The 21,133-nt window shown below is 42.9% G+C and overlaps 1 protein-coding gene and 1 non-coding gene across 2 annotated transcripts in view; one reads left to right on the top strand and one right to left on the bottom strand.

Moving 5' to 3' along the window:
* The window catches only part of ADGRV1 (adhesion G protein-coupled receptor V1), a 724,059-nt gene that overhangs the window by 3,147 nt on the left and 699,779 nt on the right, over positions 1-21,133 (top strand). The window lies entirely within an intron of this gene.
* Positions 13,121-13,227, bottom strand: LOC142441930 (U6 spliceosomal RNA). The gene has a single exon (XR_012783208.1). It is a non-coding gene; the product is annotated as a U6 spliceosomal RNA (small nuclear RNA).

Genomic DNA, 21,133 nt, shown 5'->3' on the forward strand with positions numbered 1-21,133 from the left:
GACTAAGGAAGACCGAAGAAGGATGTATGTATGTGAATTATGTTGCCAGCGAACAACATTGAAAGTGGAACAAACAGGTCAGCCCTGGGAGAAGTACAGCCAGAATGCTCCTTGAAAGCAAGAAGGACGAAACTTCATCACACGTGCTTTGGACATGCTACCAGGAGAGATCAGCCCCTGGAAGAGGACCTCATTCTTCTTTTTTTTTATAATCATTTTATTGGGGGCTCGTACAACTCTTATCACAATGCATACATCCATCCATTGTGTCAAGCATATTTGTACATTTGTTGCTATCATCATTTTCAAAACATTTGCTTTCCACTTGAGCCCTTGATATCAGCTCCTCTTTTCCCCCTTCTCCTTCCCCCATGAACCCTTGATAATTTAAAAATTATTATTATTTTGTCATATTTTACACTGATTGATGTCTCCCTTCACCCACTTTTCTATTGTCCATCCCACAGGGAGGAGGTTATTTGTAGATCCTTGTAATTGGTTCCCCCTTTCTATCCTGCCTTCCCTCTACCCTCCTGGTATGGCCACTCTCACCACTGGTCTTGAAAGGGTTATCTGTCCTGGATTCCCTGTGTTTCCAGTTCCTATCTGTACCAGTGTACATCCTCTGGTCTAGCCAGATTTGTAAAGTAGAATTGGGATCATGATACTGGGGGAGGAAGGAAGCATTTAGGAACCAAAGGAAAGTTGTGTGTTTCATCATTGCTACCCTGCACCCTGACTGGCTCATCTCCTCCCTGCGACCCTTCTGTAAGGGAGTGTCCAGTTGCCTACAGATGGGCTTTGGAACTCTACTCTGCACTCACCCTCATTTACAATGATATGATTTTTGTTCTTTGATGCCTGTTACCTGGTCCCTTCTACTTCTTGTGGTCACACAGGCTGGTGTGCTTCTTCCATGTGTGCTTTGTTGCTTCTGAGCTAGATGGCCACTTGTTTATCTTCAAGCCTTTAAGATCCGAGATGCTATATCGTTTGATAGCTGGGCACCATCAGCTTTCTTCACCACATTTGCTTATGCACACATTTGTCTTCAGTGATCATATCCGGAAGGTGGGCACCCACTGATATGATTTTTTTGTTCTTTGATGCCTTATACCTGGTTCCTTCTACTCCTTGTGATCACACAGGTTGGTGTGCTCCTTTTTTAAAAAATCATCTTATTGGGACTCATACAACTCTTATCACAATCCATACATACATCATTTGTGCAAAGCACACCTATACATTTGTTGCCCTCATCATTCCCAATATTGGCCTTCCTCCTGGGTTCCTGGAATCAGCTCCTCATTCCTTTTTCCCCTCTCTCTCCCTCACCACTCCTCCCTCCCTCATGAACGCTTAATAAGTTATAAATTGTTACTTTATCTTATCTTACACTGCCCGGTGTCTCCCTTCACCCACTTTTCTGCTGCCCATCCCCCAGAGAGGAGGCTATATGTAAATCCCCAAGATCAGGTCCCCCTTTCTGTCCCCTCTTAGCCTCCTGGTATGGCCACTCTCACCGTTGGTCCTGACGGGGTTCATCTGTCCTAGATTCCCTGTGTTTCCAGATCCCATCTGAATCACTGTGCATCCTCTGGTATAACCAGTTTTGCAAGGTAGAATTGAGATCATGATAGTTGGGGGGAGGACCGGTTTAAGAACTAGAGGAAGGTTGTGAGTTTCATTATTGCTACACTGGACCAAGTGACTCATCTCCTCCCCATTACCACTCTGCAAGGGATGTTCAGTTGTCTACAGATGGGCAGTGGGTCCCCATCATGTGCACCCCTCATTCATGATGATATGATCCCCCCCCATTGTTGCTTGAAACCTGGTCCCCTCGGCCCTTCATGATCACACATGTTGGTGTGCTGCTTCCATGTGGGCTTTGTTGCTTCTGGCCGCTGGTTTACTTTCAAGCCTTTAAGACCCCAGACACTATATCTCTCAATAGCCAGGCACCATCAGCCTTCTTCACTACACTTACTTATGCACACATTTGTCTTCAGCTTTTATGTGTGGAAGGTGATCACACAATGATGGTTTTTGTGCTTTGGTGTCTGCTACCTAATCCCTTCAAAACCTCGTGTTCACATAGACTTGTATGCTTCTTCTCTGTGGGCTTTGTTGCTTCCAAACTAGATGGCTGATTGTTTGCCTTCAACCCTTTAAGACCCCAGATGCTATATCTTTTGGTAGCCGGGAACCATCAGCTTTCTTCACCACGTTTGTTTATGCACACGTCTGTCTTCAGCGATCATGTCCGGAAGGTGGGTATCATGAAATGACCGTTTAGCTGAGTAAGGTGCTCTTGTATTGAGGGAATGCATGCGAGGTGGTGTAATGTCCACCCGCTACCCTACTACTAAACCTATAAATATATGCACATAGGTCTATTTTCCCCATAATCATAAATATATTTACATATGTACATGTCTATATTTAGGCTTCTCTGTATGCCCTTTACCTCCCACTCCTCTCCTCTATTTCCTTATGCTTTCCTCCCGTCCCACTACCATGTGCAGCCTTCATTCTGGTTTCAGTAATTCCTCTCAGTTACTTTGCCCTCGGTCACTCCCTACCAGTCCTCCCATCCCCTCTCTCCACTGGTTTTGAACCACTCGTTCCCTTGTCCCTGGGTTGACCAACACCTCCTCCCTTCCCCTACCTCTCACTCTCTCATGTCCCTCCGGGACTGTTCGTCCTATTATTTTCTTCTCATATTTTTTTGTGCAGCCTATCTTATCTAAGTGGACCTGCAGATAGATTAATATGTGCATAAAATTGGGGATGACTTTGACAGCACCAAAGTGGCACATAAGAACATGGCAACGACAGCAGCAACACCGACAAGCTAACAAACAAAAAAACCACTGACATACGCAATTTAAGAGAAAAAACAAAACAAAATAACAGAAAAAAAGAAAAAGGAAAAAAAAAGAACAAAGCTTGTTAGTAGTTTAAGGTCTGTTTTTTTTTACCATTAGGAGTGTTTTCCAGATGAATCTGATGGGGTGCCACATCCTGGCCCCAAAGTCCATCCTTTATACTCCCTCAGGACCTCCTTGCTCTGCTTCCCCCGCCACTCCATGGCACACCCCCGGTGCTTTGCCTTAGTGTGGTGGGAGCAGCTCAGTCACACATCCCACACTGTGTCTCCGGTGCTGTCCCATGCAGGGCCATGGGTCAGTGGAGAATGTCGCATCTTGCCGTGGGGCCGGCTATATGGTCCTCTCTGTACATTGGGCCCTTCGAGCGGGGCTATAGTCCTCTGAGCTTGGTGGGCCCAGGTGTGCTCTGCTCTGTTCTTCCTCCTTCCTTTGCTTCAGCTTCCTTCTGGGTGTGGTGTGGTAGGTCAGTTCCTTTCCCACACCAGACGATCTATTTTCATTTTCTGTGGTACTCCCTTTGATGGTAGAAGTCGGGCTAATTCTGATTGGGGCCGGCGTATGGTCCAGTCTCTTTGTGTATTCCTCCATGCTTTTCGTTGCCCTCCAGGTTTGGCGTGTCATGATCAGGTCCATATGCATGTTCCAGTTCTGTGGGGACACAACCAATACTCTCCCCATGGGTGGGTTAGTGCCCTGTTCCCCCTGTGCTGTCAACTCGGTTTCTTCCCACCCAGCTTCTCCCTCCACCTGTCCACCCCCTCTTCTTTATGATGGCTCTCATGTTCCTCCCTAGGTGTGACCTGCCCTCCCTCCAACTATCTATGCTTCCACCCATTTATTGCGAGATAGGTATTTATTCTTCTATTCCTGGCATGCTGATTGTACTTACCTCAGGGGACTCATGTTATACCTGTCCTTTTGAGTTTAGCTTACCTTGCTTAACATGATTCCTTCCAGCTCTTCCCATGAAACGACGTGTTTCATGTGATCGTCCATGCTTTTCAGTGTTGCATAGTACTCCATTGTGTGTTTGTGCCAGAGTTTACTAATCCATTCATCTATCGATGGAAACTTAGACTGTTTCCAAGTCTTTGTGATTGTGAATTATGCTGCAATAAACATTGGAGCGCAGATGATTGGTCATGTTTTATTTGTTGCTTCCACTGGGTATATGCCCAGTAGAGGGATGGCTGGGTCGTAAGGTAGATCAATTTCCATTTTCTTTAAGTATCTCCAGATTGCTTTCCACAGAGGCTGTACAAATCTACATGACCACCAGCAGTGGAGGAGGGTTCCTACTTCACCACAGCCCCTCCAACACTTGGTGCTCTCTGATTTGCTGATTTGGGCTAGCCTCAGGGGTGTTAGGTGGTATCTCATGGTTGTTTTGATTTGCATTTCTCTTATGGCTAATGACCTGGAACACTTTCTCATATGCTTATTGGCCATAGGGGTCTCCTCCCTAGTGAAAGTTCTTTTCAGTTCTTTTGCCCACTCCCTTAGGGGGTTAACCATTTTCCTCTTTTTGCAGGTCATGATGGTGTTGTAGATTTTAGTAATGAGCCCTTTGTCCCGATGTGTCATTACTAAAAATCTTCTCCCAGTCTGTGCGTTGTCTTGTCACCCTCTTGGTGAAGGCTTTCAAGGTGCACAGGTGCTTTATTCTTATTAAATTCCATTTGTCGATTTCCAGTTCACCTGGGTGTATACCCTTCCCTATTGCAGTGAGCCTATGAGTTCCCTGGGTCAGTGTTCTGAGGTTAGTCCCAATTTCCTCCTTGATGGTCCTGATCATTTGGGGTTTAACTTCTAGGTCTGTGGTCCACCTTGAGTTTATTCTTGTGCATGGGGTGAGGTAAGCGTCTTGTTTCATCTTTCTACATGTGGATATCCATTGTTTCCAGCACCACTTATTAAAGAGGGCATCCGCTTCCCGCTTGATGGTTTTGGGGACCTGTGTCGAAGATCAGTTGTCTATATGCTGATGATTTTATTCCAGGGCTTTCTATTCTTTTCTACTGGTCTGAGTGTCTGTCGTTGTGCCAGTACCAAGCTGTTTTGACCACTGTAGCTGTGTAATAGGCATTACAATTGGGTAAGGCAAGCCCTCCAACTCTGTCCTTCTTCTTGAGGAGTCCTCTACTAGTTCTGGATTTCTTCCCTCTCCATATGACATTGGTGGTCAGTTTTTCCAATTCTTTGAAGATGGCTGATGGTATTTGAATTGGTATGGCATTGAGCTTGTAAAGTGCTTTAGGTAGGACTGTCATCTTTACTGTGTTGAGCCTTTCAGTCCACGAGCAGGGGATGTTCTTCCATTTGAAGAGGTCACTTTTGGTTTCCTGTAATAGGGTTTTATAATTATGCTTATAAAGGTCTTTAGTATTTTTTGTTAAATATATTCCTAGGTATTTCAGTTTGTTCTTAGCTACTGTGAAGGGTACTTCCTTCTTAATCCCCTCTTCCATGGTCCTGTCCAATGTGTCGATAAAACCTACTGACTTCTGATTATTGATCTTGTGTCCTGCCACTCTTCCATATTCCTCTATCGCTGTAAATACTCCAGCTGTGGAGCTTTTGGGGTTTCAAAGTACAGGATCATGTCATCTGCAAATAGCGATAGTTTCACATCCTCCTCTCTCTTTTAGATCCCTTTGATGTCCTTCCGCTGTCTTATGTTGTTAGCCAGAACCTCCAAAACGATATTGAATAGAGGTGGATCAGAGGGCATCCTTGTCTTGTACCCTTTTCAGTGGGATTATTCTTGTCTTTTCTCCATTGATTATGATGTTGGCTGTTGGTCTTTCATAGATAGCTTGTATGAGCTTGAGGAATTTACCTTCCAATCCTATCTTCATGAGTGTCTTGATTAGGAATGAGTGCTGGATGTTGTCAAATGCTATTTCTGCATATGTGGATATTATCATATGGTTTTATCCTTTTTGTTCTCGATGTGGTGTATAATATTGATGGATTTGTAGATGTTAAACCATCCTTGCATCCCTGGGATGAATCCTACCTGGTCATAGTGGATGATATGTTTTACATATTTTTGTATTCTATTGGACAATATTTTGTTAAGGATTTTTGCATCTATGTTCATTAGAGATATTGGTCTGTAATTCTCTATACCTGTGGGGTCTTTGCCCTGTTTGGGTATCAAAGTAATGCTGGCTTCGTAAAATGAGTTTGGGAGTTTGCCATCCTCTTCTATGTTACGGAATACTTTGTGGAGGATCGGAGTCAACTCTTCCCTGAATACTTGGTAGAATTCTGCTGTGAAACCATCTGGCCCTGGGGATTTTTTTGTTGGTAGGCTTTTGATGACCCTATTTCTTCTTTCGCTATGGGTTTGTTGACGTTCTTGATCTCTGTCTGAGATAATCTATGGACTGTTTTTCCAAATATTTATCCATGTCTTCCAGGTTTCTGAATTCATTAGAATACAAGCCTTCATATTATTCTTTTAATCTCATTGGGGTTTGTTGTTATTTCCCCTGATTCATCCCTCATCCTGGCTATTGATATTTGTTCCTTTCTATCCTTGGTAAGCTTTGCCAGAGGACTGTCAAGTAGCTAGCACTGGGGATCCTGCAGGGCACCACGGTGATGAGAGCTGGTCGGGGCACACAAACAGCTCTAAAGGGGACCGCAAAACCGTGTCCTAGGTTCCCTATCAGGCAAGTACGTTTATCGCTTAAGCCACAAGCCCTGTGAGTGAAGCAGGCTCCTCAGCGAAGTGGTCCAAGCTGGTTTGGACAGCAGTGGCTATGGTACCTGCTCCCACCCTGGGAGGAATGTGTCATGGTAGGCTCAAAGCTGGTATCCCCACAGCACACCAGGGAGGGCAAAGCCACTGCAGCTAGAGGGCCAGGCCTTGTTGCTTGCGCTCTCAGTAGGCAGGGGTGCCCACTGATGTGCCCTGGGCTGTCTGTGTTGGAAGGAGTCCCTGTGGCAGGCAGGTTTAGGGCCCCGGGCAGGCCCGCCTGAAGTGGCTCCGGCAGCATTGGCAGGGGTAGAAGCGGGGATGGGGCTCTGGCTGCAGGCCACACCGGCAGGAAGTGCTCAGCGCAGGTTCCTACCTGGGAGTGGAGTGGGAGCTAGGCTGTCAGGGGCGGGCGGCTGGGCAAGTGGGGTGCCAGTGGATAGGTCCCAGCCAGGAATGGGGGTGGATGGTCCCCCGTGGGGGTCACCAGGCAGCCCCCAGTAGCCTGCAGGTCAGTTTCCCGGGCCTTGGATGAATGGAAGGAGGGATGCGCGCCCAAGGGCAGATTGTTGCCAAGTGGGGAGAGGGGAACCGTGGGAGAGGTAAGTTTCTCTCTTAGTTGGGTCCTGTGAGTGGGTAGCTGTTGTAGGGGGTCCGTTGCACGTGTCTCAGCAGAGCAGGCAAGTGACTCTGGGCTCGAGGTCCCAGTCTGGGCATGAAGTGGGTCTGTAGCGAGTTGCAGCTGCCATGGCGACAGCCTAGTGACCCAAGATGTCCCACGAATTGGGTCCTGGATCACCTGGGCTCCAGCTCAGGCCAAATGCATGGGGTGGGGGTGCGGTGCTGTCAGGGGGTGGGGTGGTATTTCACTCACCAGACTCCTACCACTGGGCTACCTGGACACCAAACCCACTTTGTTTGAAAGAGCTCTCAGAGTATCGGGTCCCCTGGTCCGCAATCTTCCCAGAAGTCCCGCTGGTGTGCTTCTTCCATGTGAGCTTTGATGCTTCTCGGTTAGAGGGCTGCTTGTTTACCTGCAAGCCAGTAAGACCCCAGACACTATATCTTTTGATAGTCAGGCACCATCAGCTTTCTTCACCACATTTGCTTATGCACCCATTTGTCTTCAGCGATCATGTCAGGGAGGTGTGCATCATGGAATGCCAATTTAATAGAACAAAATGTTCTTGCATTGAGTAAGTACTTGAGTGGAGGTGCAATGTCCATCTGCTGCCTTAATACTAAACCTATAAATATATGCACATAGATCTATTTCCCCACAATCCTATAAAATTATATTTACATATGTACATGCTTGTATTTAGACCTCTGTAAATGCCCTTTGCCTCCTAGTTCTTTCCTCTATTTCCTTTTACTTTCCTCTTGTCCCACTATCATGCTCAGCCTTCATTTGGTTTCAGTAATTTATCTTGGTTACATTGCCCTTGCTGACTCCCTACCAGGCCTCTCACACCCTCCTTGCCACTAATTTTGGATCACTTGTTGCTCCCTTGTCTCTGGATTGGTCAGCACCACCTCCCTCCACCCTCACCCCACCTTCCCTTCTCCCATGTTCTCCCAGAACCATCAGTCCCATTGTTTTCTCCTCCAGACTGTTCATCCAGCCTATCTTATCTAGATAGATCTGCAGAGATAATAATATGCACCCAAAAAAGGCATAGCAAGACAAAGCGACAAAAGAGAACACAATGATGACAACCAAAAAGAAAACCAACGACCCAGAAAAGAATACATAAATTTAAAAGAAAAAATTAAAAAAAGAAAAACCTGTAAATAGATCAAGGTCTGATTTTTGACCTCTAGCTGTGTCCTCAAGTCAAGTCCGATGGGGTGCTACGCTCTGGCCCCGGAGCCTATCCTTTGCATTCCCTCGGAAGCTCTCTGCTCTGCCGCAAGCCTTTAGTGGTTTGTCTCAGTGTAGCAGAGGTCAGTCTGGGCCAATCCTGATACTGAGTCTTGAGTGTTGTCCCCCGTAGGGCCATGGGTCAATGAGGGGCATCGTGTCTCATAGTGGGATCAGCCATATGGGAGGACCTCATTCCTGATACAGTAGAGGGGCAATGGGAAAAGAAGTCCCTCGATGAAATGGATTGATGTTTTGGCTGCAGCAACAGGCTCAACCATAAGGACAGTTGTGAGGGTGACGTAGGGCAGTGTATTCTGTTGTATATAATAGGATCATTATGAGTTGGACTGACTCATTCAATGGCACCTAACAATAACAATATTAGACATCTGTTTTAAAAGAATGATGCTAAGCTATGTCCGTAGTTTTATCAATTATCTATTAAATTGAAGGCAGAATATATGTGAGGCCATTGTTAAAATGACAGTCCCCAAATCCTTACCCTCATACACTTTAGTCATTCTTGTTGGGGAAAATAGATAAAAGTGAAATAAATAAGAATAAACATTAATATATTGGATAGCAATAAACAAATGGAGGGAATTTCAGGAAGAAGATTGGAGCATTGGGGGATAGGAAAATTTACATATCAAATAAGGTGGGAAAGGAAAAATCTAGTTGAAAAATTGACAAAGTGTTAAATGGGGTGTGTAGAGCCATGTTGATACTGGGGGGAAAGTTGCCTCAGGGTTGCGTTTTCACTCTTTTTAAAATTTCAATAAATCATTCGAATGGGGGCTCTTGCAGCTCTCATAACAATCCATACAACTGTTGTATCAAGCACATTTGTTGCCATCATCCTTTTCAAAACATTTTCTTTCTACTTGAGTCCTTGGTATCAGCGCCTCTTTTTCCCCCTCCCTCCACCCCCCTCCCACCCTCACGAACCCTTAATAAATTATAAAATATTATTTTCATATCTTACACCATCCACTGTCTCCCTCCACCTATGTTTATGTTGGTTGTCCCCCTGGGGGGGGGGGTGTTATACGTCGATCATTGCAATCGGTTCCCCCTTCATCTCCCCACTTCCTCCCACTCTGGTGGATTTATTTTCATTTTCTTCAACTTCCACCCAAATGAGCAATTGACAATCTGTCTAGAGTTCCTGGCTTTGCTTACCTAATATTGAGCTTCTCCATCATCTCTGCTGGCAGGTATCGGCCATTTGATTCCTGTCTATTCTGTCAGTGTCCATTTATGTTGTTGAAAAGGGTCCTTGCAATGAAAAAGTTATTACTCTTGGAAAATTTTGTCATCTGATCTCCAGCTTTGTTTCTATTTTAATTCTTGAAAATAAAGTGTACAGGATTTTAATGAGGGAATTAGTCATTTGCCATCTCATTCAGTATAAAGTGAGTCATCTCAAAAGTGGGACGAGAGCAGAGGAAGGAGCCACTCTTAGCCAGAGAGAGGTAGCAGAAACAGAGGCTATGAAGAAGCAACCAGATAGCAGCAGGGACCATGAGAAAGAGCAGCAGGTTTCATGGCCCCTGCAACAAGTCAAGCTGAGTCAGGAGACCAGCTGTGGGATGCCCTTTGGCCATTTATCAGTGTTAACGGAGCTTTGTAGCACTTGCTCAAGCAGGGCAGAGGCCAAGGGACTGCGTGGCTGAGAGGTCAAGGACCAGAAAGAGATATGCCTGCCAGCGTGACAGAGAAGAGGTGCTGTAAACAAAAGAACTCACAGAGATACCATTTTGTAACGTGTTAACTGCCCTAATGTTGTTGTTGTTAGCCTCCCTAATAAGCCCCATAATTGTGAGTGCTGTCCATGAGTGCTGTATGGCCATTGCAGAGAAGAAGAGTTATGTGGGAAGGATGGTTGGTGTCAGAATAGGATAAAGGGTGGAGACATGCCTGACTCCTGCTTCATAGGAATCATCCTTGGGTAGTTGTGGAGTCACCTTCCCCCTTGTACACTTAAAGTAGTTCAGCTGTGGCCCCCACACCATTTCTTCACAGGGATATTAAATAGAGCTTGAAATTTTCCATCTCCAGTTGCCATGCTCTATAGACTCATAGTTATCTGATAAGACAGAGTGGAACTGCCCCTGTGAGTGTCAGAAACTGTGCATCTTTGCAGAAGCAGAGAGCCTCCTCTTTCTCCTGAGAAACCACTCGTGGAGTCGAACTACTGCTCTTATGGTTATTTGTGCCATTGAGTCCATTCCTACTCATAACACACCTATAGCACAGGCTAGAACTGCCCCTGCAGGTTGCTGAAACTCTAACTCTTTAAGGGAGTAGGTCACGACAAGTCAGACTTGACTCCATGGCAGCAACCTTACAGATGTTTAAATTAAGTAAAATATATACTAAAATAGTTTTCTCCTGGAGTCTTTGTACTCATGGCTATCCGAGGACATGCAAACCTGAGCAGGTGAAGGCACCAACAACCTGCTTACTTTTGTGCCCAAAGAGAAGATGGGTGGAGATGTTAATGGAATTATATGAGTCAATGTTGAATGATTTTAACAGGGTTAATTGCTATTATAAAAACTTGGGACTCTCACATGGAGACTGGTCAATTGTGTGAGCTTGTTGGATATAAAATGAGCTCTCTTAGAAAGAGGAATGGGGAATCTCCCTACCATGGAGAAAGAAGAGCCAGAAGTGGGGTGTATCATTTGGAAGCTGATGTTCCTACGTCTTGAACCTCCTCTAAAGGGAAAAGAAAACTGTGATTCCAAAACTAAGGCAGAGGCTTTACAGTAGCAGATCCAAGACCCAGAGGCCGGGACAGAGCGGTGCGCCTCCCGAGTCATGGACTCGGTAAAGCTGGATGCCTTCTTGCAGGAGGATCACTTGAAGAGTGTGATAGCTTTAGACTCTTAATTGGAAAAGATAGTTTTGCTGACCTATGGAGCTAGAATTGAGAGTCTTCGACGGAGCCTTATGATGGAGTGAGTGCCCTTTGGACATGTATTGACAGCTTGAAGTTTTTTGGGTTTTAAAAATCATTTTATTGGAGGTTCTTACAACTCTTATCACAATCCATCCATCCATCCATCCATCCATCCATCCATCCATCCATCCATCCATCCATCCATCCATTGTGTCAAGCACCATTCCAAGTTTGTAACATTGCCTGAGCAAGAGGACAAGATGTTGTGTGGGTGGCAAAGAGATCAAGGACCAGAGAATGGCTTGCCTGAGGCCATGACTTGTAAAAGGCTGTCTTGGGTGGAGAACTGTGTCCTGAGCATTTCTGATCCTGCATTGTAAGCTGTTCGTTTCCCTACTAAATAAAGCCCATAATCATGAGTGTGTGGTGTGGATTCTGTGCAGTCATTGCAATGAATTATCAAACCCAGCTGAGGATTAGACAGTGCTGTGGGAAGTATGGTTGGCAATGGAATTGGCAAGGAGGCTTGGAGGATAAAGGCATGCCTTCTAGGAATTGGCCTTAGGCAGAGTTTGACACTCCTTCCCTTTTGTGAAGTTGGAGGAAGATGTACATCAGCCACACATGTTTTACGGAGGTCTTCCATGATCAGTAGTATGTTTAAGGTGTCAGAAAACCTAAAATCGGAGAAGCATTAAAGGGGAGAGGGCCCGGCATCTTTTCATTCTAGTCTCAAATGAACCCAATTCCGTTCTCACTGCCATCGAGTCAATTCAGACTCATAGTAACTCTGTAGGGCAAAGTAGAACTGCCCCTGAGGGTTTCCAAGATTAAATCTTCATGAGAGTAGAAAGCCTCCTTTGGGTCAGTAGCCCAGCAGGTAATCCATTATAGGACCAGGACTCTAGCTACAGATCATATCTGTGACAATCCTCAGTTTAACCACTGGTATGAAAAATCAAGCTATTCAAACCGCTGTGTCCATATAACGCATCATGAGGTGTACATACCTAAAGTGAAAGTAATGTTTATCTAACAACAGATAAAAAGAAATCACATCTATTCTTCCCATAGTCATTAATTGAGCACCTACCGCTTTTGACTCTGTTTTAAGCACTGATAGTATTGCTTTACCTCATAGAGCATCTATATGCTTTTGTGGGAAGATAAAAATAAAGTCAGTAAAACAATGGTCAGTGGTGGTGAATGTAAGCAGGAGATTTAAGGGAAAAGGTCGGAGTGGGAATGGGGGAGTTTGCATTTTATATGGGGTAGGGAAAGCACTGGTTAAAAATCTTATAAAGCCTAGAAAAAGTAAGCAGGTGAGTCACGTGGATACTTGGAGAGGGAATTTTTCAGACAGAGGAAGAGCCAAGTGCCTGCTCCTAAGTGAGAAAGTGTGCCTGCTGTGTTGGGGGAAGCGCAGGGAGGCAGCTGATGGAGTGGATTGAGCAGCACAATGTGAGGTCAAACAAAGGGGAGTCAAAAGCAGGCCATGCAAAGGCTTTGACTTCTCCCTTAGTAGGAAGGGAACATTTCAGAGGGTGATCTAACTTTTTAAAAGATCTTTCAAGAGGGAGGGAGAACATTTAACAAGCAGTTACCGTACTTCAGGCAAGAGAGAAATTGCTTTGAATCAGAGTGGAACATTAAATATGAGACATTAAACACTTCCTTCAGATATGCGTATTTCAAAGCACCTAATTATTTCGGAGAGCTCAACTTTAGTTTTTTTTTTTTTAAAAAAAAATGTGGAACGCTTCACGAATTTGCATGTCATCCTTGCGCAGGGGCCATGCTAATCTTCTCTGGATCGTTCCAATTTTAGCCTATGTGCTGCCGAAGCAAGCACTCAGCTTTAGTTTTTAATGATCGTTTCTGAACTGATTGTTCGGCGTGTGTGTGTTTAGTGAAAAAAGTTTACACCACCAATAAGATTCTGATTTCACAACTTCTATTCAAACTGTTTGTGACACTGGTCCATGTTCCACAGTGTGTCCACAGTCCTTATTTTCACTCTGTCTGGTCTATTTCTCGTTATCCAATTTCCCTTTACTTTTTCATCTTTGCTCTACGATAATTGTGGGCCATTTGACTTCATATAGATAACTTTTTGAAGTGACATAGTCCTCACTGGTGATGGTCTTAGTTTTATGTGCTGATTTATTATTGAGCTAAAAGAGGGCCTCAGGAGATAGTTATGATTTAAGGTTTCATGAGTATCTCAGGGGAAGTTTTGAGAATTCCTGTAGTGTCGACTACTCCAGTAAGTCTGAACTATTTAAGATTCTTGGTTCTCTTCCACATTTTTCTCCTACTCTACTAGAACTCACTTCTTGTGCCCTGGATCAGAATGGTTAGTATTAGTAGGTGGAGGCCATGTAATTCTTCTGGTCTTAAGGTAGATGAGGTCAGGGTTTGTGTAGACTGTCAGTCCTAAACACTATATTCTTTTTTTTTTTTTTAATTGGGGGCTTGTGCAACTCTGATCACAATCCATACATACATCCATTGTGTGAAGTACATTGTTGCCATCATCATCCTCAAAACATTTGCTTTCTACTTGAGTCCTTTTTGTCAGCTCCTCATTTTCCCCCTCCCTTCCTACTCCCTCCTCACTCATAAACTCTTAATAATTTATAAATTATTGTTATTTTGTCATATATTATACTGTCCGATGTCTCCTTTCACTCCCCTCCAGGGAGGAGGTTATATGTAGATCCTTGTAATCGGTTCCCCCTTTCTACCCCACCTTCCCTCCACCCTCCCAGTATGGACACTCTCACCACTGGTCCTGAAGGGATCATCCGTCCTGCCTTCCCTGTGTTTCCAGTTCCTATCCGTACCAGTGTACATCCTCTGGTCTAGCCAGATTTGTCAGGTAGAATTGGGATCATGATAGTGGGGGGAGGAAGCATTTAAGAACAAGTTGTTTCCTTCTTTCTCTTTTGCTCCAGACTACTAGAGACGACTAGTTATGTCAGGCTCCCACTCACGTGTGCTCCTCCATACCCTACTTAGCAAACTATGATTTAGAACATAAACTTTATGAATCGGTTCAGATCCATTGGGGCCCCATACACAACAGAACAACACACCACCCAGTCCTGTTCCATCTTCATAATTGCTGCTATGTTTGAGCTTATGATTGTGCCAGTGTGCCTGTCCATCTCATTGAAGTTCATCCCCTGTTTCTCTGATCCCCTATTTTATAAAACATGATGTCCTTCTCCATGTGCTGGTCCCTCCTGATAACCCATCCAAAGTGCACAAGATCAAGTCTCACCATCTTTGTTTCTCAGGAGCCTTCTGGCTGTACTTCTTGCAAGACAAATGTGTTCGTTCTTCTGCAAGTCAGCATTCTTCAGCAACATTTTAATTCCAAGAATCTATTCCTCTCTGGTCTTTCATATTCAATGTCCAGCTTTCACATGCATATGAGGCAATTGAAAATACCAGGGTTGGGTCAGACACGCTTATTCTTCAGAATGACAGCCTTCCTTTTGAATGCTTTGAAGAAATCTTTTGCAGATTAACCCAATGAAATATGTCACTTGATTGTGAAATCAGGAAAAGTGTGTATCAAGGCTTTATCCTTTAAACCACTTCCCCCCTCCCAAGGGGGATAAACAACAGAAATGTGGGTGAAGGGAAACAGCAGTTGGTGTAAGATATGAAAATAATAACAATTTATAAATTTTCAAGGGTTCATGGGGGAGGAAGAATTGGGGAGAGAGGAAAAACAAGCTGATACCAAGGACTTAAGTAGAAAGAAAATGTTTTGGAAAAGATGATGGCATCATATATACAAATGTGTCTGACATAATGGAGGTACGCAGTGTGATAAGAGCTGTAAGAGGCCCTAATAAAATGATTTTTTAAAGCTGTATCCTTTAGCCATATGTATACTGTGTGCTGTGTGCTCAGCTAAAAATTTGATAAACTGGACTACATGAAGAACTCGGCCTCAGGACCGCAGGAAGTCCCATTAACGACCTACTAAAGGCACATGCCCAAAGAACAAACGAATCTGCCTGGGAAGAACTACAGCCAGAAGCTTCTTTAGAGCCAAGGACGGCAAGCCTTGGTCTCGTGTACTTTGAATACATTGTCATCACAGGCCAGTTCCTGAAACAGGACATCGAGCTTGGGCGAGTGGTGGGGCAGCGACAAAGAGGACGGCTTTCAACAACGTGCGTTGACACTGGCTGCATCGATGGCCTGAAACATAGGAACCATTGTGAGGATGGCACAGGACCAGGCAGCGTTTGTTCTGTCCTACATAGGGATGCTGTGAGTCAGGGTCAATCGGAGGGCCCCGAGCCACAAGATACGCAGAGAACAGGACCTTCCCTACTGGAAGAACTTACTGATGAAGATCACGGATTCCAGTCTCTAGTGTGAGTTATATCCCAAAGATAACTCCTTGCTGCAACAGTGAGCAGCACCAGGATAAGTAGAGAAAACACTGAAGTGGCCAGGTGCATATTTACATCCATATGTATACATATGTGTATATGTTACCACATATTATTTTTTGTTGTTGCAAAATTATATGTCACAGTATTTATCCAAACAGTCTTATTTTCCTATGTATTTTCTTAGTGACATTATTTACAGTTGTCAAGCTATGTATACTTCAACCACATTCTGTCTTACCGTTGTCATTCATCTACAGAAAGAAGTGTCTGCTCTCCACTCTGCATCCATCCCTGGTACCCACTAATGAACACTGGGTTTGGTTTTATGGAGTTTTTTTTTTTTTTTTGTCTTTTAATCAAAGTGAGATAATATGGTGCTTCTCCTTTGGCAATTGGCATATCTTGCATTTCTAACTCTTGCCTGCTTTATGTGATCAGTGAGTAAGCATGAAGGCACTCCCAATTTATTCTAAATAAAGCCAAATTTGCAACTGTTGAATCTAAGTGAAATTTCCCTTCTCATTTCTCACCATGCTTTCTTTTAATTACAGTTAAGGTTGAGCTAACGGCGCCACCCCCTTCCTCCCAAGGTTTAATCCTGTGTTCTAAATCCTTTCAGAATTAGTTGAGGCAAAGAATGCCTGCTGGCTTCAAAGAGTGTCCAGCACGTGGATTAGCTCAGTGGGATATGCAGCAAGAGCAACCCAGTTCCCTTTGATGCAGAGCAGTGTATGTAGCAATAATATGAGGGGGATCAGTAAGGTTCATAAAAAAATCCATTTTTGGATTTTGGAATCCCCCTCACACATGTTGCTCCCTGAGTAATCTGCTCAGAAGGAATACATTAAAACTTTTTCCTTTGATTTGTTGTTTTGAAAAGAATATTTTTGCTTGCAATAATTTTTTATTTAAAACCTAATCTGTGATTTTGTAAGGGAATCAAATAATCTTAATGGAAACTTAATAACTTATTCTTCATTATTATGTCATTATAAAGATTTGATTATATAGAGCTTTAAAATATAAATGAATATGTATTCATATATAAATGAATTATTGCTTACAGATTTCGAAATATTGTTTTATTATAGAGAAAAAACAGCATACTGTACTATGTTAATATTGTATAAATTCAAGCCATGAAATGTAATATTGAAGGATGATGCTGGGAGCATCAAAAGATGATGCAAGGAATGCCCATGAGTCATTGTACCCAGATAACTGCTGAACAGCATTCACCTATTTCAGGAAGTAGGTTAGGAGTAGGGACTGGTGGTATTGAAGTAATAAATCCAAGCTGCACTGAAGGCCTTGGCAAAACAAAACAAAACAAACAACAACAAGAACCAACTTTGCAAGAATAGATAGAACATCAATGGAGATGTTTCAACCAGCAAATGCAGTGTGGGAGGTGCTTATTCATTGACCTCAAGAACTTTGGAAGGGAGTTACCTGGTCACTAACTGAAAGAGTTCTGTATCTGTGCCCATTCCAAAGAAAGATGATCCAATAGAATGTAGACGTCATTTATTAATATTATATCTCACACAAATAAAGTTTGCTAAAGCTATTTCAAAAAAAAAATGTTGCAGCATACATTGACAGGGATAGAAATCAAGCCAGATCCAGAAGAGGTCATTGAACAAGCACTATCACCATTGATATCAGATGGATTTTGACTGAAAGCAGAGGTACCAGAAAAATGTGTAACTATATTTCATTGAGTATGCAAACTTGATACTGTGGAGAATAACAAATTATGGATAACCATGGGGAAAATGAGAATTGCAGGACACACTAGGGCACTCATGCAAATTCTGTTCAGAGAGCAGAGGCAGTCCTTAGAACAGAACAAGGTGGTGTTGAATGCGTTCAAGTTGGGAAAGGTGTGTGTTGGGCTGGTGTCCTGACTGGTGTCCATATGCGGAGCAAATAGGCTGAGAAGCCTGACTCTAAGAGGAAGAACATGACATCAGGATTGGAGGGAGACTCGTTAACAACCTCAGATACGAACACAACCCAACCCTGCTTACTGAAAGCAAAGAGGACTTGAAGGATTTACTGATGGAAATCAGAGACTGCAGACTTCAATAAGGATCACACCTCAACAGGAAAAACTAAGAAACACCTCACAACCGGGCCAATAAGTAATATTATGATAAACAAAAGATTGAAGTTGTCAAATATTTCATTGCACTTGGATCCCCAATCAACACCAATGGAAGCAGTGGGCAGGAAATCCAAGAACATTTCTTTCACATGTTAAAAAGGAAAGCTATCACTTTGAAGACTGAAGTAAGTCATGGTATTTTCAATTGTCTCATATATATGTATATAAGCAGGACAGTGAATAAGCAAGATTTCCGAAGCATTAAAGCATTTGAATTGTGGTATTGGAGAAGAATATTAAACATGCCATTTGTCACCAAAAGAACAAACAAATCTGTGTTGGAAGAAGTACAGCCAGAATGCTCCTTAGAAACGAGGATGGTGACCCTCTATTTCACCTACTTTGGTCATTTTCTCAAGTAAGACTATTCTCTAGAGAAGGATATCATGATTGGTAAAGAAGAGAATCAGCAAAAAGAGGGAGACCTCAAGGTGGCTGCACAGAGCAGTTGCAACAATAGGCTCAAATGGAGTAACAATTTTGAGGATGGTACAGGACCTGTACCACCTGGCGATATTTTATTCTGCTGTAGGATAGGGTTTCTGTGATGTGGAATCAACACACTGGTTTTCTAACAAAGTCACGGACTTGGGATTTGAGAAGTGGTGAGTGAAGAGTACATTGTTCTAAGATATTCATGATTCAGTATAATATTAATTTGACTTGACAAACAAGTATAATAATTTAAATATGATTTTCCCGTGTTGCCTAGGTGTTAGACCATTGATAGTAATAATATATAGCTTACAATTATTACTTTTTATGTGCTAGGTATTGTTCTGAGAGATTTATTATGTGTTTGGAATGTTTTTAAATACATTTTGCTGGAGAGCCATTTAAGAATAAGTTACAGACATTAGGGCAATCTGAATAATTTATCATATGCCTTTTAAGATCAAAGAAATACTTAATTATCACTCAGAATTAAAATGCAGAGACAATATAATTCTCTAGCATTTAGTTCGTATTTAAATATCATGCATTTTCTCACTCGTGTCATGTATCTGCTTTTCTTTTTGTGTTTACAGTATATGCTCATGGAGAGGCCAAGTTTTTCAGCATATTTTAATGCAGTTTTTGTGGTAAAATTAGGTGCCTGGGCTGAGATTCAGGTTGGCTTGTCCTCGAGGATATACGGCATTTGGTTTAAAAGCAGGTCGAGGATTCATTCAAGGACCATGCACTGCATCTCGTAGACATGCCTTCTCAGTTTCTTTTCATCCAGAAGCTAGCTCTCCACATTCCCCTGCCTCACCGCATGTCTTTCATCTGACATAAAATTGATATTTTTGAGAAATCTAAGCTGGAAAGTTTTACCTCAATTTCATTTGTACCTCAATTTCATTTGTCTGATTGTTACCTCACGATTAGATTTGGGTTAAATGCTTTTTTGGCAAAAACACTACATAAATCATCTTAAATGAAACAGCTGCAAACAGTCATAAATAATAAGCATGTGGAATGCCCAAAGCATGGCTCCCGGAAATTGGAAGTTGTCAAAAGCTAATTGGAACACATAAAGATCAATATCCAAGACTTTGTTGTTGTGGTTCTTAAGAGCTGTTGAATTGGTTCTGACTCATAGTGATCCTATGCACAAGAGAATGAAACACTGCCCAGTACTGGGCCATCTACACAACTGTACTTATATTTGAAGCATTTGGTGTAGACACTGAGCCAATCCATCCTGCTAAGGGTCTCTTTTTACCTCTACTCTATCAAGCTTGATGTCCTTCTCTAGGGGTTGGCCTTTCCTGATTACATGTCCAAAGAACGGGAGACAAAGCCCTTCCATCCTTGCTTCTAAGCATTCTGGCAGTACTTCCAAGACAGAATGGCCGGTTCTGTTGTAGTCCACGGAACTTTTGATATTCTTCATCAGTGCTGTGACTCACGCACATTGATTCTTCTTTGGTCTTCTCTCCTCAATGCTCGACTTGCACATGCATCTGAGGTGACTGAAAATACCAAGGCTGGGATCAGGTGCACTTTAGTCCTCAAAGCAGCACCCTTGATTTCCACCATTTTGAAGAGGTCTTGTGCAGAAGATTTACCCAATACCCATCGTTTGAGCGCTTAACTGTTGCTCCCATAAGCACTGACTGTGAATCCAAGCAAGATGGAATCCTTGACCACTTCTGCTCTTTGTTTATCATGATGACACCTTTTGATCCAAATGTGAGGATCTTCTTTACATATTGAGTTGTAATCCATACAGAAGGCTGCAATCCTTGATCTTCATTAGCAAGTGCTTCAAGTCCTCCTACTTTCAGCATGCAAGGTTGTTTTGACTGTGCATTGCAGGTTGTCAATAAGCCTGCCTCCAATACCAGATTCTTCTTCATGTAAGTCAGATTCCCAGATTATCTGCTCAGAAGACAGATTGAACCAGTATAGTGAGGGGTTATGATCCTGACTCATACCCTTCTCAATCTTAATCCAGGCAGTATTCCCCTGCTGTGTTTGAACAACAGCCTCTTGACCCAGGCTCAGGTTCTGCATGAGCATAATCATGTGCTTTGGCATTTCTTTTCTTCTCAAGGCCATCCAAGGTTGACGGGTGAGCAAACATGTACTAGAATCGACTATTTTGAGTCTCAGAATTATATAGTTTACTATGCCAAGAGGCATTAATTCCAGAGGAATAGCATTGAACCCATCCTCAAAAAGAACATTTCAAGATCTATCTCGAAGTACAATGTTATCTACAAGGAAACAAGTTAATATGCATATTATTCAGATAGATACACCAACTACTAAAGCCGATGTTTAAGGAATTGAAGAATTCCACCAGCTTCTTAAAGTTTAAATTGATCAAACATACCATCAAGGTGCATTTATAATTATTGGTAACTGGAATGTGAAAGTTGGAAATGAAAAGGAAGGATCAGTATTTGGAAAATAGAGCATTGGTGATAGAAATGAAGCTAGAGCTCACAGTTAGACTTTTTCAAGACTAATGGTTTCTTCATTGCAAATATATTTTTCCAATAACATAAACAGTGTCCATGCGGGTGGACTTTGCCAGATGTAATGCATAAACATCAACCAAATTTACCACATCTGTGAGAAGAGACAATGGAGAAGCTCAACATCAGCAACCAAAAGGAGGCTAGGGACCAACTATGGAGCAGATTGTTTATTGATTTTATCTAAGTTCAGGTTGC

Source organism: Tenrec ecaudatus, chromosome 2 (assembly GCF_050624435.1).
Source record: "Tenrec ecaudatus isolate mTenEca1 chromosome 2, mTenEca1.hap1, whole genome shotgun sequence".
Lineage (NCBI taxonomy): Eukaryota > Metazoa > Chordata > Mammalia > Afrosoricida > Tenrecidae > Tenrec > Tenrec ecaudatus.